The sequence below is a fragment of the Eutrigla gurnardus genome (genome assembly GCF_963514095.1).
Source record: "Eutrigla gurnardus genome assembly, chromosome: 14".
In the NCBI taxonomy this organism is placed as follows: domain Eukaryota; kingdom Metazoa; phylum Chordata; class Actinopteri; order Perciformes; family Triglidae; genus Eutrigla; species Eutrigla gurnardus.
The window spans coordinates 11,994,134-12,021,729 of NC_139937.1; the positions used below are offsets into that span (position 1 = coordinate 11,994,134).

General features: G+C 42.8%; 1 protein-coding gene across 3 annotated transcripts in view; it reads right to left on the reverse strand.

The window, feature by feature from the left end:
• LOC311024540 (zinc finger protein 516-like) overlaps nt 1-12,439 on the reverse strand; it is a 43,280-nt gene extending 30,841 nt beyond the window's left edge. The window contains exon 1 of one of the 3 annotated variants that reach the window (XM_084026980.1): nt 12,250-12,439. The gene's annotated coding sequence lies outside the window, so the exon portion shown is untranslated. Of the gene's footprint in view, nt 1-9,323; nt 9,604-12,249 lie in introns of those variants that run through there. The other 2 variants (XM_084026981.1, XM_084026982.1) reach the window with 2 other exon arrangements.
• Between the last annotated feature and the right edge of the window lie 15,157 nt (nt 12,440-27,596).

Below are 27,596 nucleotides of genomic sequence, written 5' to 3' on the forward strand. Positions count from 1 at the left end.
GGATGAGCAGTCACGGCCGTGTTATGGCTGTCGCCCACCCGTCTGTTTGAGACTAGGAGTAGATTAAGACTCCTCAAATGGGTCAGAGATTTCTATGCAATTTATCAGGCTTTGTTTTCTTCTAGGGAAGACAGGCTTCTGTGACAATTGTCAAGACTATTAATTGGGTGATTTTGCGGAGGTGGTCAACTATAATCTGATGGGATTAGCGGCTATGCTCTTTAAATAGAGTTCTACGGCCAGGGATTAGATGATCACAGCCAGTCGCCCTCAAGAGCAACAGATTTTCATCTCTATGGTTTTAGTCTCAGGGGGGGGGAAACACATAGAAACTGGATTACACAGTATGTTCTGGTGATGTAATGTATGTAGATCCATGTGTGTGTGTGTGTGACTCAAAACATCATGGCATATTGAAATCAAAGACTTAAGTGTGTGAATGTGTTTGAGATGTGTTTAGCTGGGATGGTGTGATTGGGGGCTGGGGGTTGAAGGGGGGGGGGCACTACCAGGGGCCCCTACCTTCCTCCCCTCAACTATCCTCCTCACATCTGGATACAATGTGGGAACAAGGCACTGAGGCCAGGGGGATAGCTGAAGGGAGGGTGTGAGTGTGCTGAGGGATTCTTTACAAAACATCAAGAGCCAATGGAAAAAGGTGGTGCTGCTGCTGCTGGTGGTGGATGTGGGGCGGTTGGGCTGTGTGTGTTGTGGTGGTGGTGGGAAGGTGGGGGGGTGGATGGTGGACTAAAAAGCTCCCTGTCTTTGGTCTCTTCTTCCCTGTGTAGTTTGACTGCAAGGCCTCGAGCAACAGACAGATAGAGAGGCAGCTGGGAACTGAGGTAGGAAGCAAACACAATGTGGGAGCACAAATACAGACGTGGTAACGGAGAGGGAAGAAAAAAAAACCTGATGTTTTTGTTCTTAACAGGGTAAATACACCAGCAGCCACTGCAGGTTTACATTGCAATAGATACACACTAAATACAGTTACTGAGCATTCACATCAGCCAGAGTCAGGGATTATGCAAATCCCATTTAATACATGTTTCACAGCCATATCGTCCAGGTATGATGGGAAACCAGTCAACCCAGATGGCCTAGAAGTATTTGTTAGCATATCCAATTTTTGGGATATATCGTGATATGATTAATTACGTTAATGCACCTGGACCCAGAGAAGCAGCTAAAACATGGCTGGATTAACCAATGAAAATGGGCAATTTGTCTTAATTAATTTTTTTCAGAGAAATTGACACTTGCCCTGCCATTATGATACACCGAGCTTCCTAGCTTCTGTAGTGAGAGCTATCACGGCAATCCCACTTTGATTTCCGAGGCGTATAACACCCCCCTAGACAGCCTGCAATCTGACAAAAAACATTTTATGACAAACTATCTATCAGAATTTGTGCAACTCTCTCCGGAGCGATACAAATGGCTTTATGCAGTTTTCTTTTTGTACACCAGCACTCCAGACTTTAATGTGCAAAATGGTCACACTTTCCCTTTAATAACATGTAATACATCCGTCCTGTCAAGAAGAATTCCATCTGGTGAAAAGCCAAAATAATCTCTCCAATCTGATTTTTCCAAACGACGGTCTCGCTTGAAAGAGCATAATGTAATCTATATCACTCACAGTCATAACAGCACTTAAGTAAGTGATCGAGAGGAGGGTATTTGTGCTATTTCGGTCTGTAGCGGGCATGCTTTGTAAAGAAAAACTGCATACATATCATAAATATGATTGAGGAATGAAAAACGAAGACGAGCTGCCTTTTTTTTTTTGCCTATTTTTATTCGCTGAATAGAAAACCCCTCAGAATAGATGATAGATGCACATGCTGCAGCCCGTGCTTGGATCCAGCTTACACTCATCTCGCCTGCATGCGCGGAGCTGAACTGTATCTCTGATCCACATGTGGATTTGGCTGAGCTCATTAGCCCCTGGGAGACCCGCCTTCTCCTCCTCACCTCTGTCCTCAGTGACCCTGAAGCCTGCTTGACCCCGCCAGAGCGCCGCTATTACTTCCTACACCCTGTTCCCTATCGCCTGCCCAATCCCTTCTCTGCAAAGTAGCCCATTAAAAATGAAAATGAAAGGGAGTAAAACTACCGTATTATCACACGATCACATCCTGCCCAAATCTGGCTTTTCTGGCTCTTCCAATTGGCTGAAAATGAAGCTTTTACAACTGCACAAATATGGTCTCGTTAGTATTATTTATTCCTTTGACTCATTTTGGGACAGCCAACAGTTTCTGGCAGTGGGGGAGAAGTCAAACCGCCTGCTCTATTTCCATATGAGTGGGTCTGCCCTACCTCTTTTCCCACAGCAAAAAGGCATCACAATAGTGACATGCAGGCACGTCAATGACAGCGTTTTACACTGCTGCTCCTTTTAGAAAAAGCACCGTCATCGCTTTTACGCATTACTCTTTGGGAGTATGAATATATATTTTATGTTGCAACATGTAATGTTTTTTCTTCTTCCTGTATAATGATCAGAAATGCGATTTTGACAGCATCAAGTCAGAACTACCGTCCATCTGTGCCACACACACACACACACACTGAAAGTGCATCGCGGCAAGGTTAGGCTGACATCAGCGCCTAACGATCAGTTCCTCTGTGGGCTGAATGATTAGCTGCAGTAGCCTGGAGACTTTTCCAGCTTGTTTCCCTAAGTTGGTCAGACATGCAACATCACTGGCCTTCAATCTGCACTAACTACGTTCACTTGCTTCCATTCGCTCCGACTCCAAAATGAGAGAATACTTTTTACTGACTAATAGATGATCCTAACGATGTAGAGAATGTGGGGCAATTGGGATGGAGACTTTTAAGTTTGTTGTATTTAAAGTTGCTTTCATTCCTTGAGGTAGATTGTGTGTGTGTGTGATTTGTGTATTGTGTAGTAGTTACACATATGCATCAAAGTGAAACTTAAGGGAGAATGACAGGTTGCAAATATCTTGAAATATCCCTGTTTATTTATTGTTTTCATTCCCATTTAGAGTGTGTTTATTAACTGGAACCGAGTGGTGAATGCTAAAAAAAAGGAGCCTCTCTGCTTAGGAAACAGTTCACCCAACCCCCACCCACCCTTAATGCCCTCTGGGCTGCTGTGAGTTTGGATTAAGTTTGGGTGCCATGTCCCCTCCCTACCGAGCCCGGCCGTCACCCCTGCAAAACATACATAGGGAGTTTTTTTGTGTCACCGAGGCGCCCATCAGATGTGAAGAAGGCCATTCGCGAGGCCAGAGAGATAAACAGACGAGACAGACAGACAGAAAGAAAAAAGCCTGTTTTACAAACAAGGAATCTACTAGTAGTGACGCACTTTGTAAGATTTATCACAATCAGGCTCAAACTAATCTATTAAATGTCCGATTCATGGCTCATCAATCAGAGCGTTGGTATCATCCTAGTTAGGGGAATGATGTATCGTTAGATTACCATTTTCTGGATTAAAGGGTGAATTAATGTTTCTGTAGCAGCCATGGCGGTTTGTTTTTAAATTCCCATTTTAATGCTATCTAATTAAGGTACGAGTGCACGTGTGTGTGTGTGTGTGTGTGTGTGTGTGTGTGTGTGTGTGTGTGTGTGTGTGTGTGTGTGTGTGTGTGTGTGTGTGTGTGTGTGTGTGTGCGTGTGTTTGTGTGTGTGTGTGTGTGTGTAAAGCAGTGGATCAATAATGGTAGTCTACTATGGTGACATCTGGGCTGGACAAAGAGTGCAGTTCCTTCCCCCGGCAGCTCTCTCTCTCTCTCTCTCTCTCTCTCTCTCTCTCCTTCTCTCTCTCTCTCTCCCCCTCCCTCCCTCCCTCCCTCTCAATCCCTGATCACAGCCACGTGGTTCTCCAGGCTATTTCTCCCAAGCTAAGCTTATTCCTCCTCTTTAATCCCGCAGCAATCACAGCAACAATGCCAAGCGCCGGTTCATAGACGCAGACAGAAATCTATTAACTATGATCAGCTCAACAAAAAAAAAAAAAACCCCGATAAGCACTGCTAATGAATCCAGCACATTCAGCTCCGCGCTGTGTGCTGGTGATAGTTATTTCATTGGATCATCAATAATGTGTAAGATGGAAAATCAACACGAGTGCCAGTGATGGATAAGGCGGTTCGCGATGTAGCGAACGGGGGCCTCTCATTCGCACGGGAGTGAGATTCCCATTTTCTGTAGAAGAAAACGACACGCGTCCTCTTCAGTTCAAACTGATGAAATCTTAAACGCACAGAAAAGCGTGAGTGCAGGCCGGGGATGCTGCGAGTGTCCTCCGTCAAAGCGGAGGCAGTCGCTCTGATAAATGGGGTCGATATCCGACCCTGATTATCAGATTATCAGCCACTCAGTGTGGTCCGCCTCTGATTTAAATGCTGGTTCCAGCTTCTGCACAGCTGTTGAAATTATTATCTATTAGTACAACTTCTAGTAGCGGTGATAGCATTACACACTGCTTTGCTCTTATTCAAGCATTAAGAATAGCTTCAATCCAACATTTTTGTATCGGTGACGAATAAAATGGTTTGTACGTTGAAAGTATTTAACAGTTAAGAATACTCTTATCGGAGGAGCAGGTGTTAAAATGTTTGCACTTCAGCTCCAAAAACATTTTCATCATCTTCTTTCGTCACAAAAATATTGAGAAATCCTCGTCATCACTGGCAGTGATCTCTGTGTGTTTCCTAGGAAGGCTGTTATGTCCATCATTGTAATTGCAAAACAGGTGCAGCCTTTGTTCTCGCTTCAACATTCAGCGCAGACTGGACTGTGTTTAGGCTCGTACTGTACTGATTTTAATAACGTGTGTTTTGCATTAAGCCGTTAGTGTTAAACAATTGTGGGCATGTGCAAATGTGGTAATAATATTTATAATGTGGCCCTTTTGCGATGCATATTGGAGAGAGAGAAAAAAATGGCTGCAGCTAATTAGCGTGGGTTGTTTCCTGACCTACATTCAGCTGGTGTTAACCCTGAAACATCTGTTAAATAATTACAGTAAACAAAATAGACACATTTATTAGTAGTTTTTCATTTCCTTCGTTGACTTGTGAATGCTAATAAATGAACTGATAAAAAAGCATTTAGTCTACTTTGCACAGCAGAGACGACGTTTCCTCAAGACTTGGTGATTGCAGCAGCAGCAGCATTTCCAGAACTAGACCTAGAATATGAGTAACTGTACTTGATTAAAGGTCAATGTTGCAGGCCTCCATAGATCTCTAATTCACTTCTCGTCTGAAAACATCCATCAAGCTTGGTTACTGGGAGGCATTCCATGATGTTTTTTCATAATAATGGTAAAGTTTGATGATGATAAAACGCCAAACTATCGGCAGCTTTGAGCAAAATCATCAGACTGTGCAACAGTTGAGCCCTATGTAACACAACTCCTGCACCACCATGGCCGAAGCCCCCCCACCACCACCACCACCAACAACTTTAACCCCTCTCCTATCTTAATCCTCCAATTACTACATCATTTTCTGTGGTTGTAATTTAAACAGCCATCATGCCTCACACTACCTGGACAGTGCTGCTCGGCTTGGCAGAGACTCCATTGATCCTTATGGGTGGGGAGGCTGCAGGTGTGACCCAAATAAGGGGATTAACTACCCACCTGTTTGCAAAGTTTCATGGAAACAGGCAAGAAGGTGTAAGGAATCAAGAACGGACATGTACACGTAATGGATGCGTGTTCGGATGACCGTCACAGGAAATGTAAATTCTTTCTATCCCAGGCAGGGAGCAATATGTTTCCCATGGAGGGCTCATTTATAATTTAATCCCGTAGTTTGGTGTTTCTAGGCTAACACAGAGAGATTGCCCTTTCAGAATGGAAACCCCCACCATGCAGCCGGGAATCAATGCCGTCACCACAGAACAGACACCAGACCCTCGTAGTATTTCTGCTTTTTGTTTCATACCCCCCCCCCCCCCCCCCCCATGCAAAAAAAAAGGAACAGCTGCTAAAAAACTTGTTTGCTGCCTCTCTCCATAATCTAACCTCAATGTGCCACAGAACGTTATTTAAGCCTGTGATGCTTTCAAGTAGAAAGGATTGATACGGCCTAATAACGAGGAGGAGAACACACACATTACTCCGGCCCAACTGACTTTAACTGAGTGTCTGTATTGTAATTTATTGTCCTTTTTTCTCTCTCTCTCTTCATATTCACCCCAGCACAAAGCCACACGACGTTAACATGAGCAGTTTGGACGCAGATGAAGAAGTAGAGCCAAAGCAGAGTAGCAATTACACTCTAAAAAGGACTGAATGGATTCAATCTAAGACATAAGTATGCAACAAGCAACTAGCTGGCCCTGGAACCCTTCCAGACAGGAATTCCACAAGGTGCTGGAAACCACCCACGGAGACCTGGGTCCATGCGAACACATGTCCGAATTACATCAAAAAACAGGAGATCTGTGCACTTTTTCAGAACTCCCATTTTCCAGAACAGCAGAGATGCTAACCAGGAGATGCATCTGGACGAGAGGGAAGCTGCTTGTAAAAACGTCTTGCATATTAAGGCAGCGATCTTAAACCCAGTGTACGATTCTTAAACACGCATTTTTTCCATATCCACCATCAGCAGGGCGACATTTGCATTCATTTGGGGTTGTGTTTCTGGCCACCTGAAGAATGCAGTGAACGTAATAAATGGTCGACACCAGCTCCTGAGGGAAATATCAACACATAATAATCAAAAGAAACAAAAAATCCGTTATTTGTACTATTTTTTAAGATTTAAGATCACTGAGAGTGAAACAAAACAATCAAGTTGCCCGTGGTGGAAAATCAAAACAACAAAAAAGTTGCTTGATTGAACTGCAAAGTCAGGTGATGATGATAACACCCTTCACATTACACACAGTCATTTGATGCACTGTTATTATATTTCTGCTGATAATAGCAGCTTTAATATTAGAGTAAGGGGCGTTCAGCAGAAGCAGTGAGTTAACAATGAGCCAAAAAACAAACAAAGGTTTGCTCCGTGACATTAAGTTAAAATAAAAAACTCCTGGTCTTTATAGCGTTGAGGTTGAACCCCCTCTCAGTTGGTGAAGGTAAATGACTATGTCCATGGTGAAAAGGCACAAGGCAGTAATGAGTAATGAAAACAGCCGAGTTAGTGCTGCCATTCAGTAAAGGGCCTGCTGCTGTGGAATGTGAGGCGCCATTCATTCACATGGGTTAAAAATGCATTTCTGCCACCACAAAGCCCTGCCTTGTCCTCATTGTTTATCACCACACCAATAAAACACTTCTACATTCTGAACGGAGAAGATAAAAAAAAATGAAATTGCTAATTTTGCTCCTACAGATACAGGAGGGGGGAAAGGGTGGGGGGGATGGGGGGTGAAGTCCCCCCACCCAAAAAAAAGAAAAAAGGTCTTTGAAGGAGATAAACAGTCACGGCACAGTTGAAAGTTTGATCACGATAAGCACAGGGATGGAAAAGTAAGCATACAAGCGGCTTACAAAAGACAAACAGTCCTATTGACAAAAGCTGAATGTATACAGCACTTATTCACTGTATAAAAGAGACACAAGCAAACACAACAAGCTTCACTCAAGTCATGTGTGAGCTCTCGAGGGATCCGTTTGTGAATATGAGGTGACAGGCTCTCTGTTAAAAAAAAAAAAAAGAACCATTTGTATTAGTCAGCCAGTGGCCACGATATGTCACATTTAAACATAGGTCATGTTCCTCTGGCCTTGCTTAATAACAACGCTCAACAAGTCATTGCACACATGACAGTGTTTGGACACTCGTGTGACATAACTGTAGACAGAAGAATACTCCCACGTTGTGGCTTTTCCCTCGAAACAAAAACAAAAAAACAAGACCTGTTGTTCCAAAGTAATCAATTAAAGGTCCAGAAATCAAGCATTTATTTCCATTTCTCCCTGCAGCGTCATAGAATAAATGTGTTTACCTTCTGTTGCTGGTACTATTCATTGGTTGGAGGACAGGTGGCGCTTTTAAGGACTATTCATTATCTAACAGTCAATTTGAGGAAGTAGGATCATTTGTTGCCGTACTGTGTTGTACTCGCTGGTATAAACCACAGAGTGAGGCTGAAGGCTGGAGGAGAAATGTTTAACATAATGTCTGAAATCTGACATAGGGTAGACAATGTAATCCTGTCTGCAAAACAACGCTGTCTCCCTCCCTCCCTCCCTTCCTTCTCTCCCTCCCTCCCTCCTCTCCATCTCTTTCTGTGTGAGACCTCGCTCAGAAGAAAATACCGTTTCTTTATACGAGTAGAGAGAAAAACAAGTAGACCACAGAAAGACGATATCAAAGGAGAGGAGGGGGGAAATGCTGTCAAGTACAGAAAGCTCACAGTTTGATGATCGCATGCACACTGGGAAGCTCAAAAGATAATTACTGCAATACCAAACGGAATACAATGCTCATATCACCAAGTACTGAAAAAGAAAAAAAGTTGTGTGTGTGTGTGCGTGTGTGTGTGTGTGTGTGTGCCTGTGTGTGCCTGCCCTACAGTCTACTAAACTTTAGAAGACAATGCCTGTTTTTTTCTTTCCCTTTAACGACAGACAACATGGAAGTGAGCATGTTTTGACACACGTGCGCGCGCACGTACACGCAGCCGCGCGCTGTCTTGTCTCTCTCTCTCTCTCTCTCTCTCTCTCTCTCTCTCTCTCTCTCTCTCTCTCTCTACACTGCAAACTATGCGTTTACATAACTATCTCCTGTGATACTCCAGCCGGCCCCTGAGGGAGGGTCACTGTGCCAATCATATAATGTCCCTATAATAAACCCGCAGTAGGTCGCTCTAATGTTTAATAGCTTTCATTGCGACCTTGATTGATTCCTGCTCCTATTATCACCTTGTGTTATGGCTATAATTCTCCACTTAGCGGCTCCAGCTGCTGGTTAGTGAGTTCACAGCGCTCTTCTGCTACTTTATAACATTGTTGTATCACTATACAAATCCCTGTAAGAACTTAATTCCGCCTGTTATTGGCACAGCAGCCCTCCTACGTGTAACCTGTGATCACTGAGGCTCTTTCTTTCTTTCGCTGTGTTATCAGTCACACATTCCTCAAAATGACCCTTATCTCCATTGTAGCACATGTACTTTTGCTGGCCGTGTCTTAATCAGTCCCCCATTCTACGCTCTCGAGGGGAACGAGAATGTGGATAAAAAAAAAAAGAATAAAATAAAAAAAAGAAACAGAGTCTGTATTGATAGCCGAAGATTGTTGCGCTCGCAACAGCCCGACGAACGCTCCCAAAACAACAAACAATGATAATTACATACAGTCACTTCCTTACCAGTTAAAACACCGCTGAGCTCAAACCCTCACACACTCTCACAGAGAAGAAAAAGGGGTGACCGGTGCAGCTCTCCGAAAGCAAATAATAATAATTAAAAAAAAAAAAAAAAAAAAGAGTCCAGATCCGACACAGATAGACTGAGTCTCCCAGCGCTGGACTGACAACAGCGACCCGAGGTTCAACTCTGCAAAAACAATCGCGTGGAATTATTATGATCTCTGGCGAATTCCTATCTCCTTGTGTTATAGAACAGTACAGGTTCCTCTCTCTCCCTCTCCCCTCGCTGTTTCTCTACGTCTCTCTACGTCTCTCTCTCTCTCTCTCTCTCTCTCTCTCTGCTGTCTCTTGTCGTTTCACAGGCGTTGCCTTCAGGTGTATCGGAAATATCGCGACTCCGAGCTAAAAACGAATGTTATGCAGTCTTAATATATAATATGTATAATGCTTATACATGCAGTAGTCAGTGAGTCATATCGGATATCTACCGAGCCTATGTGTCATTAATTTAGATGAAGAGGGTGGGTATTGTGGGATAGTGGGTGTGTTAATAGTCTGCTATGATAAGGAACTGGTATTTCACGCAGGGCTAAGCTACACTGTGCTGGTAATAGAGTTGATATGATTAGTGGATTAATTGACCTGTCAGACAAAATTAATATGAAACTATGTTTTAACAGGAGGGGAAAAAAAACAAAACATTTGCTCAAATGTGCTACTCTGTGCTGTTGACTGACAGACTGTTGATCTAACAAGATATTTGAAGACACTTATTTTGGACTCTGGGAAATGTTCTTTATTTTCTGACATGTTAGAGACTAATTGATGAATAGAGGAAATAATTAAGTTATAGTTGTTAATTAGCTATATTTTAATAGTATATGTAAATCAACATGGTACACATGACAGACAATTTTAATTATGATTCAAATATAATAGTTTGTTACTTTGCTAGTGCATTTATTGTGGAGACAATCCTACTTTTTAACACAATGACATTGATTGATCTGTCCCCACTCCATTTCCCACAATTCCCTCATCTATAAGGAAGCGCAATAGGTGGGCTCATACAGATGGTCTTGTGATAAAAACGCATGTGATCATGTCGCAGTAGAGAGAATACAGCTTAATTTCCCCGTCAGACACGACGAGGAGGGTGTTTCTGCTCAAACTAGTGCAATTCAATCACGGAAATGGGGGAGTTTGGAGTTTATGGGAGCACCTGAACGCACCGCGAATGGAAAGAAGCCCTGTGTGAAAAAGCGAGGACAAGATCGAGGGCGAGAAAAAAAAGGAGAAGCAGAAAAGTTTGTCCCCGCAGTGTATAGTCCCTGTCCCCCAAACCTCAGTCCGCCACACGTTTCACTGTGTCTTTGTTTCATTCATGTCTCCAGCGCTTCCTATCAGCTGCTCTGTTCGTGTGTGTGTGTGTGTGTGTGTGTGTGTGTGTGTGTGTGTGTGTGTGTGTGTGTGTGTGCGTGTGTGTGTGTGTGTGTGTGTGTTTAGTCAGAAGAGAAGCTGAACAATTGTCCCCATTTCACCAGCCACACACACACACACACATACACACGCGCGCGCGCGCACACACACACATACATATACATGCGCACTAGTTTCACTAGTTTTTCGTGCGTAAACAGACACGGAGCAGATAACACTATCTGTGATCGGGTTGCATACTTTCTGTTACCCGCACAGCCTCGTTCTGGTAGTCACCTGTATGTACACGTCCGATAATGGAGTTAAAGAGAAAACGTCACTCACTCGGACTGTCTTGCACTGAGACCCCCCCTCCCCGGCTGCGTCCCTGTATCAGTTTAATCCCATTGTGTCCCTTTACCATAACAGCAGGCTCACATCCTGTAGGTGCATCATCATTTGGGAGACAAAAAAAAAAAAAGTTCCACGCACCCCTCCCCCTCCCTTCACTCCTTTACTCCACATGCTTCCGCCCACCTCAAACACACACACACACACACACACACACACACACACACACACACTACATGCAGATGAGTTGTGAGTGGCTTGAATTGACGCAGAGATTCTAAAAAAGAAGAAGAAATAACGCGACACGTTGAGATCTTCCAGTGGTTTCAGATCCTCATATTAACGTGACGTGAAGAACACTTCCGGCTGCTGGCACCTGTGCCTTGCTCAGTGGCAGTCGTGTCATGTCTATTAGCCTATGTAGGACACGGCTTCCTAATATGGATATACCCCCCCCCCCCCCCTCCTTTACCCCTACCTAACGTCCACATCCACCCTGCGTGTCCGAGTGAATAAAACAATCATTTAAAAAAAGAAGAGGAAAAGCTGTTCATCCATCTCATGTTTTTTTTTTTTTTTACATTGAGCTCCTATTTAAAATAAAAACAAATCTACTCGCACTTTTATTGTTGCCACATAATAATGTGTGTGTCCGGTGCTGCGGCGGTTAGAGTGTGTTGTCCAAAAAAAAAAAAAAAACTCAAGGAAGAGATGAGTGTGTGTATGGTCGGTGAGCCGGTGGAAAGTTTGCTTAACCTCAGGGATGTTGGCAGTGCTGCCACTCTCAGTCAAGTCCTACATTTCTTATTTGAATAGCCGACTTCATGCAGTCATTATGTATGATGACTCACATATAAGTATAATTAAACTGCTCTACAATTGTAGTCTATCGCGTAAGCATATGAATAGTGGAAAGTGTCATTTTTTCCCAACACACTTCTGCCTCTATTGCCATGAAATGATCCAACGACAGTCATGCAATATATAATGTTTCTTTCTTTAATCAGCCACTACACCCTTGCCTGCATGTAACCTATTTATACATCAAGATCCGACAATCGCCTTCCACCTCCAGCCCATCCGGAGCAGCACGAGGTGGGCAGCGAGACCCCGCAGACGCGTCTAAAAACGGGAGAGAAATCAGAGATCTGCGTACCTGATTTATCCACAAGAATAATCCAGGGTGACTTCAAGAAGCGCAGACAATCCCAAAGGTGAAAGCATGCTCTTTGCAGTGTGTGCTGAAGTGCATGATTGAGTAGGTCGAGTCCACTCTGTCCCGCGGCGGGGGGGTGAGGTGAGGTGAGCGGGGGATTTCTTTCCGCTACTATTCGCTCATCGCCGACGGGTTTCGAGCTGAAGACGAACGCGTGAACTCACGTGATGGGTTTTAACGGCGGCGACGACTTTCATGAAAATACCAGCCCGGTGTTTCCCCCCCTCCCCGTGCGCGCGCTCTGGATTTCCCGACACCACTTTTCCGCGGCCGAATGGTTCCTCCCGCATTAAATGGAACTATCTGCTATTGTCTCATCAGCGAAAAGTTGTTGATGCTGCTCGGGACTCAAAAAAAAAAAAAAAAAAAAGTGCGAGAATGTCCACCGTGTTGACTTATTCTGACTCATGGTGTCAATGCAAAACCAATGTATTTGATGGCAGAGATGTAATGTAACTCTTGGTCATTATACAGATACAGATCGCGTTCATCCACCTTGTTGCACCACCCAGTTTCAAAAAGGGGGGGGGGGATATTCATGTCTATGACACCGTATCTCTTATTTCCAAGGAAATGTTAGGATTCAATAACTTCTTTCGGTTGTGGAAGCTGGGGAAGCCCACTCACTTCAATGGAATGAAACAATGTGCATTTGTCCTGCTTATTACTGGCACAGTTCCCCCTGTTTTTGATACAAATGGATGACTGCTTCATTTTCAGTCAAGCAGGTTCTCAGTCCTGTTCTGCCTGACAATTACAAAGAAAATGACAAATCAACAACCAAAGGTCACTCCAAGCTAAGTTAATGACATAATAACCGTATAACTGCAAGTGTTACAACGTACATTGCTGTTATAGTTGTGGATCTAATGTTACTTCGCTTGTGCTCTACTTTTTTTTTAAATCAGCCTTGGAAAGAACAAAATCAGTTGATTAATTTGTGTCAACAAGCTGAGTAAATGCCAGGTAAAAAAAAAAAAGGTTTAAAGTGAACTTCCTTGCAGGACTGGAAAAGCTAGAAAAGCATGACAAGTAAATGTGATAACCCAGTGGTGTAGAGATGTTTGGACAATGGTGGTTATTCAGACAGTAATTGTGATTATGCACTACTGTGGATCGGTGTCTTTTGTGATACTTTTGTAACGTTTGTCCCTATCCGCACGTATCGAACATATCACATATTATTTTCCCCAGGCATTAAGAGCACAACGCTGTACAGGTTGTTATTATTATTTTTTTATGCTGCTGTTTAAAAGACCTCCAGTTGTATTGTGTGCTGGAGTCATGTGTAATAACTGTCACTCCACAGTGTTGTTGTGGGTGTTGCAGAGGTCAGGCTTGTTTGCTCAGCATGCGAGCAGTGAGAGGGAGCCATGTTGCTGACTGGTGATGAACCAGCGAGTTAAGACACACAGACATCTTCAGACTGCAGTGAACAGTCTTGGAATTGTGTGTGTATAGGAGTAGATAGTATATATATATATATATATATATATATATATATATATATATATACAGTATATATATATATATATATTACATAGATAGATAGATGAAATCTGAAATCCATACACGGTGACCAATGAGTATCACAAGCATCCAAGTGCATTACTGCTTCCTCAACTGTAAGGAAGCGCACATGCAGATGAATATACAAGTCATTATATCCTTGATGACACATGACCTACTCAGCTGTACACACATGAGAAACACACTGATAGCCCCTCCAGCACACACACACACATACACACCCATATCTACTGAAACGAAGCGCTGCATTCTTGAAATGTGATCTACTCGCGCACCCGTGCACGCGCACGTGCACCTCCCTGCACACGCACTACGATATGTTTAACATGTAAAACACAGATACAAATATACATCATTTTGGGCTTTAAAAAAAAAAAGGTGTGACACTGTCACTGCTGAGGTTTCTTATTACATGCGTGGATTTGAAAGACATCTTCTCACACCCATGACTGTAATAACAAACACACGAACATTGGTGATAGATTGAACAATGAACAGAACCTCCCTGCTCTCTCTCTCTCCCTGTAGTGTGTGAGTCACTATTCAGATACTTCCTGTTGTAAGAGAGCAGTCTTTAAAACAGCACCCCCCCCTCTCCCTCTCCCTCTCTCTCTCTCTCTCTCTCTCTCTCTCTCTCTCTGTTTCTCTCCATTCCTGCTTTCCAAGTCAGTGGGAATGTCAGGCCAAACACACACCAAGGTGTCCTCTCCCTCTCTCGCTCTCTTTTTCTCTCCGAACCAGTCGACAGAGAAGCCTCCCTGTCGTCGAACGCCCTTCAGTCTGCAGGTCACCCACTCAGCATTTTAAAATGCACCTCAGTTGGGGGGGGGGGGGGGGGGCAGCGGTGCAAATGCATACAACAATGCACACATGCATCCGTTTGCATGCTATTGCATGCATAGCGGCTTGTGCATGCGTGGCAGACACAAGTGCACACCTCAGGGCAGCTCTTATTATAGCTACCCAGGGTGCGCTTTGTTCTAGGCAGCATTGATTTACATTAGCGTGCATATTGCATGTTTGTGTTACCTGACTACAGGTTGAATCGCACTTAATGGAAGAAGGAAAATTAATAAGTCATATGCTAATGCCGCTTGAGGGCCAGCGCTAGCAAAGTTATAACTGTAAGGCAAATCATCATCCCCATTTGTCCCTCCTATTATTACGTTAAAAACACAATTTAAATATATCATAATATTTGGGCCCCGACTTTCCCCTCAATAAAGCCAATCCTCTCTTGTGTTGTTGTGGAGCAGCACGAGTGTTGGGTACGCAGCTATCACAAGCCTTCTCCTGTGACTGACACCTTCAGCCCCCTTGTGCTCAATTAGCTTGTAGAGCATTAGCGACCGCATGCTAATTGTCAGCTGGCAAAGGAGTGCAAGGAGAACCCTCAAGGAGATACCTCAGGGAGGAGGGGTGGAGGGTGTTTGGGCGGTGGTGGGGGGGTGCTTTGTTGCCTAACCAGCCCATGAGCAAATACAATATCTCCGAGCAGCAGGAGGAAGCCCACATCTTGCCATTCTGTGTGAAATATTTATGGGATATCACATTACCTCTTTTGAATGTGACAAATTGTCTTTTTGGACTCTGATATACCTAACCTCTCTGAATTTAGTAGTTTTAGGTATGAAAAAGTAAATCTACATGCAGAATGCAAATGTTCTTCTTTGTTAATTGTGTGAAAATGGTGGCAGCTTTGTGCTCACGCGCTGCATCCGATTTGTCTTTCTTTCTCCTCAGGTGATATTTCAACGGGGACAAAGGTTTCCCAAATGAATGCGCATGGTCTCGAATTGAGAGGGACTGGGTTTCTTTCACCTCCTCATCGTCACAGGAGGAAGTGCAGCTCCCTCGCCTGCACTCTCATTCTCTATCTTGTTGACTCAATCTGAAACAGCTTTTGGATCTCATCTATTTCCTGGTTACACGTCTCGCCTCCTCTCCTCTTTAAATTTTTCACATCTCTCTCATTTTTTTTTGCCACCCCTCCCTCTACGCCTCTTCTTCTCTTTTTGACCACCTTTCCTTTCCATCTCATCAAATTCCATAGGGTGGGGAGGGGAAGTGAGGGTGGATCCACCCACATGAGTAATCATTCATGCTGTTTTTAGCGCCGTCGTTCTCAGCTGTGCCCCGCAACATTCACCTGCAGAACGCTCCCACCATAAAATCGGAGACATAAAAAATGACAATACATCACAGTGCAATTGTCTCAAATTACGCCGATCATTGTTAATTCAGCGACAGCAGCAGCAGCAGGGAGGATGAAGATGAAGGCAAATGGCCGACTCCTGCTGTTGTTAGTTCAGGGTGTGTGGAGTGTTTAGCTGTGTGTAAGGCAGGGAGGGGTTGTTGAAAAGTCCTCTCCGTATGAAGGGAAGGTGACTGATTGAGAAGTCCCAGGTTGTGTTCAGTTGCTAATATAGTTATGTGGTGTAATCGTGCTGTAATAACATCATAATCCCATCTGGAATGAGAAACGGTGGACTGTGTGCTGCAGTGATTGAGGCCATTTCCTGTATGTGTGTGTGTGTGTGTGTGTGGGGGTGTGTGTGTGTGTGTGTGTCTGTGTGTGTGTGTGTGTGTGTGTGTGTGTGTGTGTGTGTGTGTGTCTGTGGCAGTGCATTTTAAGCAGCGGTGACTGCAGGAGGCAGCCTGATGGATACAGGATCATACTGCAGAGCTCACATTGTCTTCAGTCCTCCTCCTCTTCCTCCTCCTTCACCCTCCCCTACTGTCTGCCTGCCTCTCAGCAGAATTATCACTCTAAAACGCACACGTGCACACACACACACACACACACACACACACACACACACACACACACACACACACTCTAGCCCTGAACACACACATGCAGGAGCAGCCACATGCAGGCATAAAGGCACATTCTGCGCATGAAAATCATGACACACTGAAAAAAATGCACAAGCTGATCGGCGGAGAGAACTGTCCAAAAGTGCTAACACAGACCCCCCCCCCCCCCCCCCACACACTCACACACACACACACACACACACACACACACACCTCCTCCTCCAAAAGCAACCATTCATGTCTAGAGACAAGGTGCAGAATAAACAACAGCAGCCATCAGGGACACACCGAGAATACCGCGATATCACAGCGTGGTGATTTCACCGTCAAACCTTGCTTCATTTGAGCAGAGCTCACATAAGGATCACCACGTCTGACTTACACAAGGCAAACAGGAAGTCAGACAGGGAGCTGTTATTGTACTTTGCCACGCTTGCACTCATGGCTAATTTTACCAGCGACGGCGGACCTCACATTCAGCTTGTCACGAAGGAACGGAAGTATCCACTCCCGTCGTAGCCCTTTAATTCAAACACAGAGGCGCCTCTATCAGTCCTCAGGTTCAAAAGAGATAGAGAGGAGGGAGAGGGTGGGGGTAGGGGGGTGGGCTGGGCTGGGCAGGAAAAGGTAAAGCTTGTGTATGTTTGTGTATAGTAGCCGTATACGTTCCTGTGTATCAACCTTCTATACACTGGCACACACTGCAATTTGAAGCCGCCACGGTTGTGCTTTGCATTGTGTCAGCCATCGGCTTTGTATCCAGTGCTGCTTGTATTCAATGCATATACGGTGTCCAATGCCACTGTTGCCTTTTAACTCACTTCTCTGGTATCGCTTCCACTTTTCTCATCAGGTAAAAAAAAAAAATATCCCGGCATCATTGCTGTGAAAACTATGCATACAAAAGTGCTCCTGTGTAACTGTTGTTGTGTAACTGGGGGCATGTGTTTATGTAATATCTCCTTTTTTTACAACCAGTCAAGTTAATATTTTATCATTAGGGGCATATTGCATTCGAGACACATCCGCAACAAAACCTTGCCTTGAAAGCTGTCATATTAGCGCCGTGTTTATTTGTGTGATGATGCTGTAATTAACACGTTAGCCCTGGACGTGTTGCCTGTTTGACATTGTGTCTGACATTGAATCTGGTGGTAGACAACCGCTCAGAGGCATGTGATGAGTATGTCGGCGAGAGGCTGGTCTAGACTCCGGGCGACACACCATATGATATTGATTATCTTTTGTTTGCCTATCTCTGCAGCTCCTTGCCCTAAAGGACTTAACTCACATTATTGTCTGGCTCTATTACTCCAATTTAGTAAGCTCTCCAAGCAGCGGGAAATGCGCTGCTGTCGAAATGTGTCATGCCATCCCATAACAAGGCAGCTACACATTGCAGTCACAGGTTTTAGTAACAGCAACTTTTTTCATGAGATGATACATGATCTCAATTTGGTTGACTTAAATGTGCCAGAGGAAGCCAAGGAAATGTGCGATGTAATGTCAGCAATAAGAAGTGATTATCTATTATTAATATAAAGGGAAGTGACTCCTTATTCACATTAACCAAACTTTAATAATCTTATAAGGTCAAGTAAGTTATTTAACTAGAGACCAGGCTTTAAAAAGCGTATCTTTTCTTGATCCTTTGCTTCTGTAAATATTCAATTCATTGTCATTCATCGTTCAGATAAGTGCTGTTTAGTATGGCGCCTGCTTTAAAGGCCAACGCTTAAACAAAATGGCAGGGCAGTGTGGAAAAATAAGCATATCTTTGGTGTACAGAAAAGCTGTATAATTTGTTGCTAGACATTCTTTTTTCTCCCACCCTCAGCTGGGTTTCATCACATTACAGTGCAAAAGTTCAACAAGACGAGTGACATTTCCAGTGTTTATCCGACTGTGTGAGAATGTGTTTTTGTGTGAATTTGAGGTGATGAGATTGAGACAGAAGCATTACTCTAGGCTTTTTTTTTTTTTTTTAACAACCCATTTTATATGAAATTCTCTGTGCTGTTGAGTTCACATGAAATATTTCAAGTGGTGATGCAATTTTACTCTCATATTGCACACATGGTTTCCAACATGTATTCTACATTTAATTTGAACAGTTACAGTTTTTCCATAACTTGAAACAACTCTCATTAATAATCATTCCCTTAAAGAAAGATTTGGGATAGGCCCTCGGACCCACACTTTAATAAACGATGACTTGGATCATTTAGAGATGGCAACAGGCTATTTAAATAGATAGCCTGCAGCTAAAACGGTACATTTACAGTCAATTTCACACATTCCGACTTCCACAAAATACTAACAGGAACCATATGCTATGCTAATAATGCATTGAAATATACTTTACATATTGCAAATATATATCAAGTGGCAACATGAAAAATGGAGCCAACGTGGAAGTGCCAAAACTGCAGTTCATTGAATGGCCACTTGAGGTTTGCCCCAAAAGCGAGCTCCAAGTTAAGACACCAAACTTTGCAGCCTGGTACAAAAAAATGGCTATGATCTCTTAGACTAATTTCCCTGTTTATGTTTGTGAATGTTTACATAACTCACCAATTCAAATTATATTGATGCTTAAGGTTGTGTGTGCTGCTAGCCTGCTAGCTGTGTGCATTACTTCAGCTAGTTTGAGTCACCAAAGGTGTCCATTACAAGGTTCATTACAAAGAAGCATGATTTTCATTTTTCAGCTGAAATAAGCGTCCTAATTAATATCACAGTTGCTAACATGAATTGTGGACTCACCTTTCTAGCCTAGCTAGCTAGCTAGCACTAGGGTTAGCTGCTAACGTAGCGTTTGTTATGATAATCGTATCTACCACCACCGAACCTGACTCTGCAACGGCTGGAACCACCCACTTTGCTTTCCAGAAACCTATGAATGAAATCACAGAGATTTCGTTCAAAATATACAGCCTATGATTAATATCCCTTTCTGTTTTTACAATTGGGTTTTATTTTAATGAATAAAGCCAGCCATGGAGCTGTATGCTTTGTTTACAATATGTCTTAAACACAAAAATCTAAATCACATAATGTTACACACTGACAACTACAGACCAGCGTTAGATAATCTGATGAAGGATAAGTACCTGTGCTCCTCATGTTGTAGGCTAATGTGCACTGTTGTGTTTTGAATAAAGGTGTGGAAGTATGATGAGAATGTGCCACTTTATGGCAGGTTGTACATTTTGTTGACATCTCAAAAGGTAATAGAAAACACACTGACATGAGTACATTTAGGTGACTCCCAGTGTCGCAATTCTTTTCACACTTGACACTGAGGACTATTGACAATCCATGAAATATGATCTCAACTGGAGGAGCCATAGAGGTCAGGCCCCTATATTACACTGACAAAATCTGCATGAGTATCTCAAACCTGCTTACATACCAACTCACCTAACCCTCACCTCAAACACTCACACTCACTCCCCATCACACCCACCCCCGCACTCACTCGCTTCCTTGTCTGTACAGAAAAGTGGAAATTGATATTGCCAGTACAACTGATAGTACTACTACCGTTACTGCTATAACTGCTGTTGAAACTAACTGCACTAGCAGTTGTCGGGTTCGTACTGTCAAAACGAACACCATCAATCCGTGGAGTCGCCGTTGCAGGTAAACTTCAGGGATTTGCAAGAGACAGATAAAAGAAAGACTGATCAAAATCAAAACAGCAGAGGTCAGGATGTGCTTCTGGTAAACACATATGTCTGATAACTCACCGTTTGTAACACAGCCTTTCTGTTATAGAATTATAAGATGTGTGTGAGATAACCCAGATTTCTTCACTGAGACAGTGTCAGGGTTATTTTCTCAGGCTTGACAAAACTTCCCCAGAGTAGCAGAAGACATTATATCACTTTCATTTTCACATAGTGTAGAACACTGTTGCCCCTGACGTTGGAATATTTTGTTTTCAGACACAATCCTCTGTTTACTTGTATTTAAATGAATCAGTAATCACTTTTGAACAATGATTATATCATGTGTCCAAATTTCCCAGATGAAATTAATTCATACTTAACATTTGTTTGGCGCTTTAAAAGACAAGACATTTGCAAATTATTCCAACTTTATGGCCGACCCTGTATTAATACTACCCTAATAATACCCTACTGGGGGTTCTAGTATCCTGAAATATTGGGTGAAATAAAAGTCATATTATTTATATTTTTGTAGACCGCAGATCATCTAGCTATGTTTCTGCTTTCCATTTTTCCCCAGTTTGAAGGAGAATGTGATAATTTCACATTTTGGATCATAGTTAGTGAACTGAGATTTGCTTTACAAAGATTGAACTGAATTGGCAACAAATAGGTTTTTTCAAGTCAAATCATATCAACACCTTGAAGAATAAATGAAAATCTTGGACCTCAGAGAATAGCCACCTGGTCAATACAAATACACTTGCGGAATATGTCGCTACAAGCCTCCCGTCACATGAGCTGTAAGGCCACCTGTGTACAAGTTGTCATTCCAACCAAAGGGCTTGAAGCTGAAAGAGTTAATCGCCTCCTGTGCATAAGTTGCCGGTTAGAAACCTGCATACACTCTGTACATCCATAACCGGGCATGATGAATCGAACAGTGCATGCTAAATATATAAATCACACATCATGGTGACAGAGCCTTGTGCTGGTTCTCCATTCGCATCAACTTGGTTTTACGTTTACCAGCTTTATGGTAAATAACACATTCACATTTGGTGCATATTTTTCTGCAATTGTGAAACTTATTAAATTGTTGTTTTGCAGCGCACTAAACACACGGACCCACAAACAGACGTCTTGAGTTGCCCTCTACTTATCTTGATCTTGCTAATTATATCCATGCCGTGTGTGTGTGTGTGTGTGTGTGTGCGTGTGTGTGTTAGTGTGTGCCTGTGTACGCAACTGTGTTTGACTTTCCTATTTACGCCACAGACAGCTGTTGTTTGTATTGCCCCAAGTGCTCAAAGCGACTTTATAATCAGCCCTATCTGTGTTTTACTTTACTGAAGTGATGAGTGTGTGTGTGTGTGTGTGTGTGTGCGTGTGTGTGTGTATAGGGGGGTAGCACGCTCCTCCCCACCACCACCACCACCAGCACCATCCAAATTCACAACACCCTACCCAGCCCCAATCCCTTCTGCAAAGCCTGAATTAACCACACGCACGCACGCACGCACACACACACACACACACACACACACACACACACACACACACACACACACAGCTCTAGCCAGCAACAATAGCTCCAACACAGAAGCCATGTTCAAAACAGCTGACATTGAAAAGTGTTAGTTTATGACCTCATTCCAAAAGAATTGTGGACATATGGAGGGTATGTTTTCAGTGAAACAATATGTTACAGCCTACGACCGTATCAAAGCCGCTTATACACACAGAAACCTGTTGCAGCAAACTTGCCAACAATTTTTTTTTTAATCATAGCAAGAGACGATGAAGTTGCATGTATCAGGACACATTCAAGTGCTTTTCATCATCTTGAAGACTTGAATGGGAAAGTTTGAGTTGAAAAACACGGGGCTCATATAGGAAGGTGAGGGAGGAAATCATGGCAAGGCATGCATTTCTTTTTCTTTTTTTAGCGAGGTGGGGGATGGGTGGCTTTTTAGATTGTCCCTCCTCCCTCTTCCTCTGTCTTTTTTTTCCTCTTCCCTCTCATCTTTGTTCAAGGGCTGCCTGACTAAACCTGCACACTGACGGGAAGTCATAATAAACGAGTCAAAAAGTGGCAAGACGTTGTCACTGTATGGGAGTTGGTGTGTTTACTTGAGATATTGTTGATTATTACTGTGTGGTGGTGGCGTGTGTGTGTGTGTGTGTGTGTGTGTGTGTGTGTGTGGGAATGAGTCGGTGTGGTGCCAGGGGAGTTGCAACAAAGTGAACATAAATGAATGACACACACACACACACATATTTAGACTATTCCTACATTTAAATGCATATCAAAAGCAACATGTGTGTTGCTTTGTCACGAAACAGCATCGTTGTTATAGTTTTATTCCATACAATGTATGATAAATGTTATAATGTATACATTTTTTTTAAAGGACTCTGCAGTTTCCCCTCTCCCGTTCATCACCGTACTACAGTGGCTCTGGTGTATCTCCTGGTTTAATGACCACTGATGACGCACAAACACAATTTCCAACTCCATCTATATGCTGTGGGTAGGCAGAGACACACAAAGCCTCTCACTGAAAACTCTCTCTCTCTCTCTCTCTCTCTCTCTCTCTCTCTCTCTCTCTCTCTCTCTCCGTCTCCCCCTCACAAAGCCTGCATGCCTCTCATTTGTAAATCACTTAAAAGCATGACAAATGTGCATTGGAAGTTTCAGAGCGTCCCTCTTGAAAGCATTTCGCAGTCTCTCATTCGCACCCCTTCTCCGACACACACACACACACACACGTATTGTGCTAACCGGGCATATATCTTGGCTTTAGATGCGCGGTTATGGTTACTTAATAGCTATTGGGTGGTGGCAGGTTAGTGTGATTTGTCCGATTACACTGGAGCAGAGAGGAGGTTTTGTAGTTGTGAAATCATTTTAGAGCTGAGAGAATGTTAGACCGAAAATCCAAAACAAAGAAGTCTTGTCCACAACACTAATCCCACAGGAACATTTCTGCTGTGGAATTACTGTGTGTTTCAGTCATGTGATGGGCCATCAAGGTTACAGCATTTTTCTTGTTTGGGTCAGAGCTAATGGCCATTGGCGAGGAATTTAAGCCACCACAAGGGTATTTTACAATGTAGGTTTCTGAATGAAACGCTGTGTTTTTCAGCATGTAAACAGATCATCTTATTTATAGAAAAATGTGGGGAAATTCAATACGCTTATGAGATGATGGGAGTTCCACGAAAGGGAGTTTTCAGAAAATGTCCTATATAATTGTTTGATATCACTTTTACAGGAAATTATCTCATATTTTACCCCCAAAAAGTTTTGAAAACTTATACAAATGTGTAGAATTTATTTTCTTTTTTTACTCTTCCCAACCAATTAGTCATCTCATGACCCTTCAGACTTTTGTCAACATTTTAACTGTTTTGTTGCACATTTAATTACATGATTAAAAATATGTAACCATCCACTTTCAGAACAATGCTAGCTGTCAGGAACGACTCCCCACAGCCGAGACAGGCACATTATTACAGGCACAAGATGATACTTTGGTACCAGACCTGGCATCACAGACATGATTCTGAGTAACTGGACCGGTTGGGACAAACTGTAAGGTTTTAGGTGGTTCATGATCTCTAATATGTGTTTAACTGTTACTGCTGTCAGAGCTTTTATAGTATGTGTGTTCAACCCTTCCATTTCTGTCAACAGTATATTGTCTGAGGTTTTTTTTGAAGTTGCTGCTCTCAGAGGAAGTTATGGTTTACTGCCAAACCTGTTGTTGCAAATAGTTTTTTGAGACATTGCTAAGAGGAAGAAGAGGAACACCATCTTGAAATAATAACAAAACAAATTATTTTTCAATTATGTTTTCCATAATAGATGCCAATCTGTTATTGATGCGGTTACAGACTAAGCTTGTTTGTATGTGATTATATCACAGGTTTGCTAACCCATTTTCTTTTTCATTTGAGAGCTCATCTGTGACCATGCTGGAACTGTGAATTAAGCCTTTCATAATAGGTTTTTCAACCATGTGAAATAACAACAACAAAAAACTGCTTACCAAACAAATTGGCTGCCAAGCAATTGTTGCCATCCTCACATAGAAACCCTGACAAAAGTACACACAACACATAGAGGAATCATGTTGCACAGCCATTTACTAATGTATGGAATTCCACAAGGACATGAACCGAGCTTTTTTTTATTCTCATGAGCCCTAAAATACAGGAGGGGAGTCTGTGATGTTGCTTTCACTTCACTTTTTACTGTTATCTCGTCTTAATGAGACAAATAAAGTCACGTTCTCCTTGATCTCAGCTTGCGAACTGACGGGGAAATAAGAAGCTTAGCAATAATTTGGTCAGAGCTGTACGTTTGGAAGAGGAGAAGTACCTCTTGCTACACAATTTAAACCGATACAGCTACCAGGTCTTCACGACTCACCCATAAATATGCCGTAATGAAGAATTAACGAGGTATACGTTGTCGAAGGATAAATTATTTACCCCTGCATGAGGTTGCAACACCTCGATTAAGTGTCTGGTGACTCACTGCAGGCCTGTTATCTATTCTACTTCGTCGCAGCACAAACACACACTGAAAGGATTTCACATCACATCAAAGTTTTCAGCTTTTACTCCTGCACTTTTGTGTCTCTTCCACCCCCCCACACACACACCCAACAATCACTCATAATACACATACTCCTTTGCTCCAACACCACCACCACCCTCTTGTCTTTGTATGAGCCCCCTGCCTCATCCCCATTGTCATGTTAATTACCTGTTTGTTCTGTTTTGCAAGAGTCCACCATCCATCAAAGCGTCTCCCAGCTTTTCATCTTTGCACAGTGCATCTCTACCTGTAATTAGGTTTGGGGCGAGGGAGAAGATGGATTTTGTTAGCACCCTGCAGAGGGAAGAGAAGACATTAGGAAGTCTCCATGGCCGGTCTGGGAACAGCCTTTAATGGTGTCTAATTGATCTGAGCTGCCGTGGGGCCACGGCTTCATGTGGTTCTTCTGCAGTTTGATAAGGCGGGTGCGCGTGTGTGCACGCAGATGTGCACGTGTGCATGATTACGTGGATCCGTGTCAGCATTTCTAACCTTAATTTTGATGTACTCTGAACGCTTGTGACTGAAAGGCGGGGGATGGGACCCAGTTTTTGCTTGTGTCTATGTGTGAATTGCATTCAGGCACTCACAGATTAGTATGCACCGTATTGCTGTGTGTACAAAGGGTGACTATGTATGTGTGTATTTCTCGAGCGCGTATGCATGTTTGAGGAGAGGCTGGGCTGAGGTCAGAATAATTTAACATCCAGATGTGCGGAAGCTTGAGGGAAATCGATACGGACGATGGCTCCCAAGCAGGTGATGAACATACCGTCATATTTCAGCAAGGATGGGAAAGGGATTAATATTTAACAGTAATCTGGACTGAACAGATGGCTGCTCATAAAAACGTTGAGGAGTGTGAGGATGAATTCATACGAAGGCCAAGTCACCACAGTAAACAGTAATATAGCAATCAAAATAAGTTGGAATAATAATTAGTGTTTAAGATTACAGCCTATAAAAATCACGGTGTAATTATTTATACGAGGTATCAATAAAATACTTATTGGGTACCTATATATAAAGTGCAAGGGAAGAAGAGAAAAGGTTAAGGAGGAGGGTAATCATTTTGTGTTTAATAGGGATTTTGAAATTAATTACACTGAAAGCGTTTTTTTTTTAATTGCTGAGTATCAAAAAATATTTATTTATTATACATTTTAAAAAATCAGTTAAAGTGCCAAATGCTGTTTGGCTCCTCTTCAAGGACTATTTTAAGTCTTACCTTGTTTGTGTCATTATTTAACATGTTTTTAATAATGTTGTACTTCACTATAGGTGCATTTTTTTTTTTTTTTTTTGGTACTGATACATGAGTTAAAGAGTAAAATACACGTTAAAGTGTAACTTGTGAGATGCAATCTAAAGTGGAGCACCGCTTGTCATCTAAAACATGTTATTGAAAAGATTAGATTACATCAGGGATCAAATTACATGGCTGTCTTGGAACAACCCTGGTTACAGTACAAGCACTTCATCAGAATATTCTCGTCCGTTTAAAGTGTCCCTTTGTGACAGCACGTAAACACCGATCGGAGCAGCAAAGAAAGGAATGTAAAAATGTTTTTTCTTTCCGCGCTCACTTCCTCGTGTTCTGTACTGTAGGGACGTCCGTGCTGCTCCGCTGACCTTCAGCGTGAAATGAAAAGTGTCTGATGCCTCTGGTGTGTTTGGAGGGGCTTTCTCTTTTTCTGAAGATGGACAGCCATGCATTATTGATTACAAAACACTCCTGCAATGCTATTTCATCTTTCCAGCACAGCTGACCGTGAATCGGCCTTTACATTTTTTTCCCCCGGATTTTGTTTGTATTAACTGTTTTGTTCGGCTGCGTGGTTTTGTTTGCATACTTTCTCTCTCTTTCACCTCCTTTCCCTATAATGCCCAGTGGGCGGCTAAACAGTAGATATGCAGAAACAACTCCCTTATCTCCACATCCTACCGCACGGCACTCTGACGGAGTATTGCACAAGACAAAAGACAAAGGTAGGCAGAGACACACCAATGTGGAACAATGGAAGGCTGAAATACAACATAATGGTTATGACGACAACACTGTCAAAGCATTTATTTGACTTTAGTTTCAGCGGTTATTAAAACACACATGCCTGCATACTGAGACATTTTGGGTACGTATGCTTGCATATCAAGCACGGGAATGTTTCTTTAGTGCTGTTGCCTGTGTATATCCTGTATGTTCACACCTCAATGAATATTTTATATGTACGTTCATACTCAAAGTTCTCTGTCTCACTGAGCTCCACTTGTGTTATTTTGCAATAATCACATTGTAATTCTTACTCATTCTGGTGTCAATTGCTAACTGTGAGAAATATTAATTTACTCGCTCATTTATATCCTATACTTTTTTTTATGACTCCTCCTTTGTAGCTGTAAGATTTCATATTCAACCATCACTAAAGCTCCGTTGGCATTTTAAATATTCTGTAGCTTCAATCCTCACAATACAATAAATAAAACTTTTGTATGGCCGAAAGCTTCTTTACCCGACCAGCGAGTGCTGAGCGCGGCCTTACCTCCCCGGTCCCCTGTTGAGGACGGTCACAGGGGAGGACGCCCATGGCAACCGTGGCTGTCAGCCGCTGTTTCCGTGATGCCGAAGAATGATTGGTTTCATGGATCGGGACAGT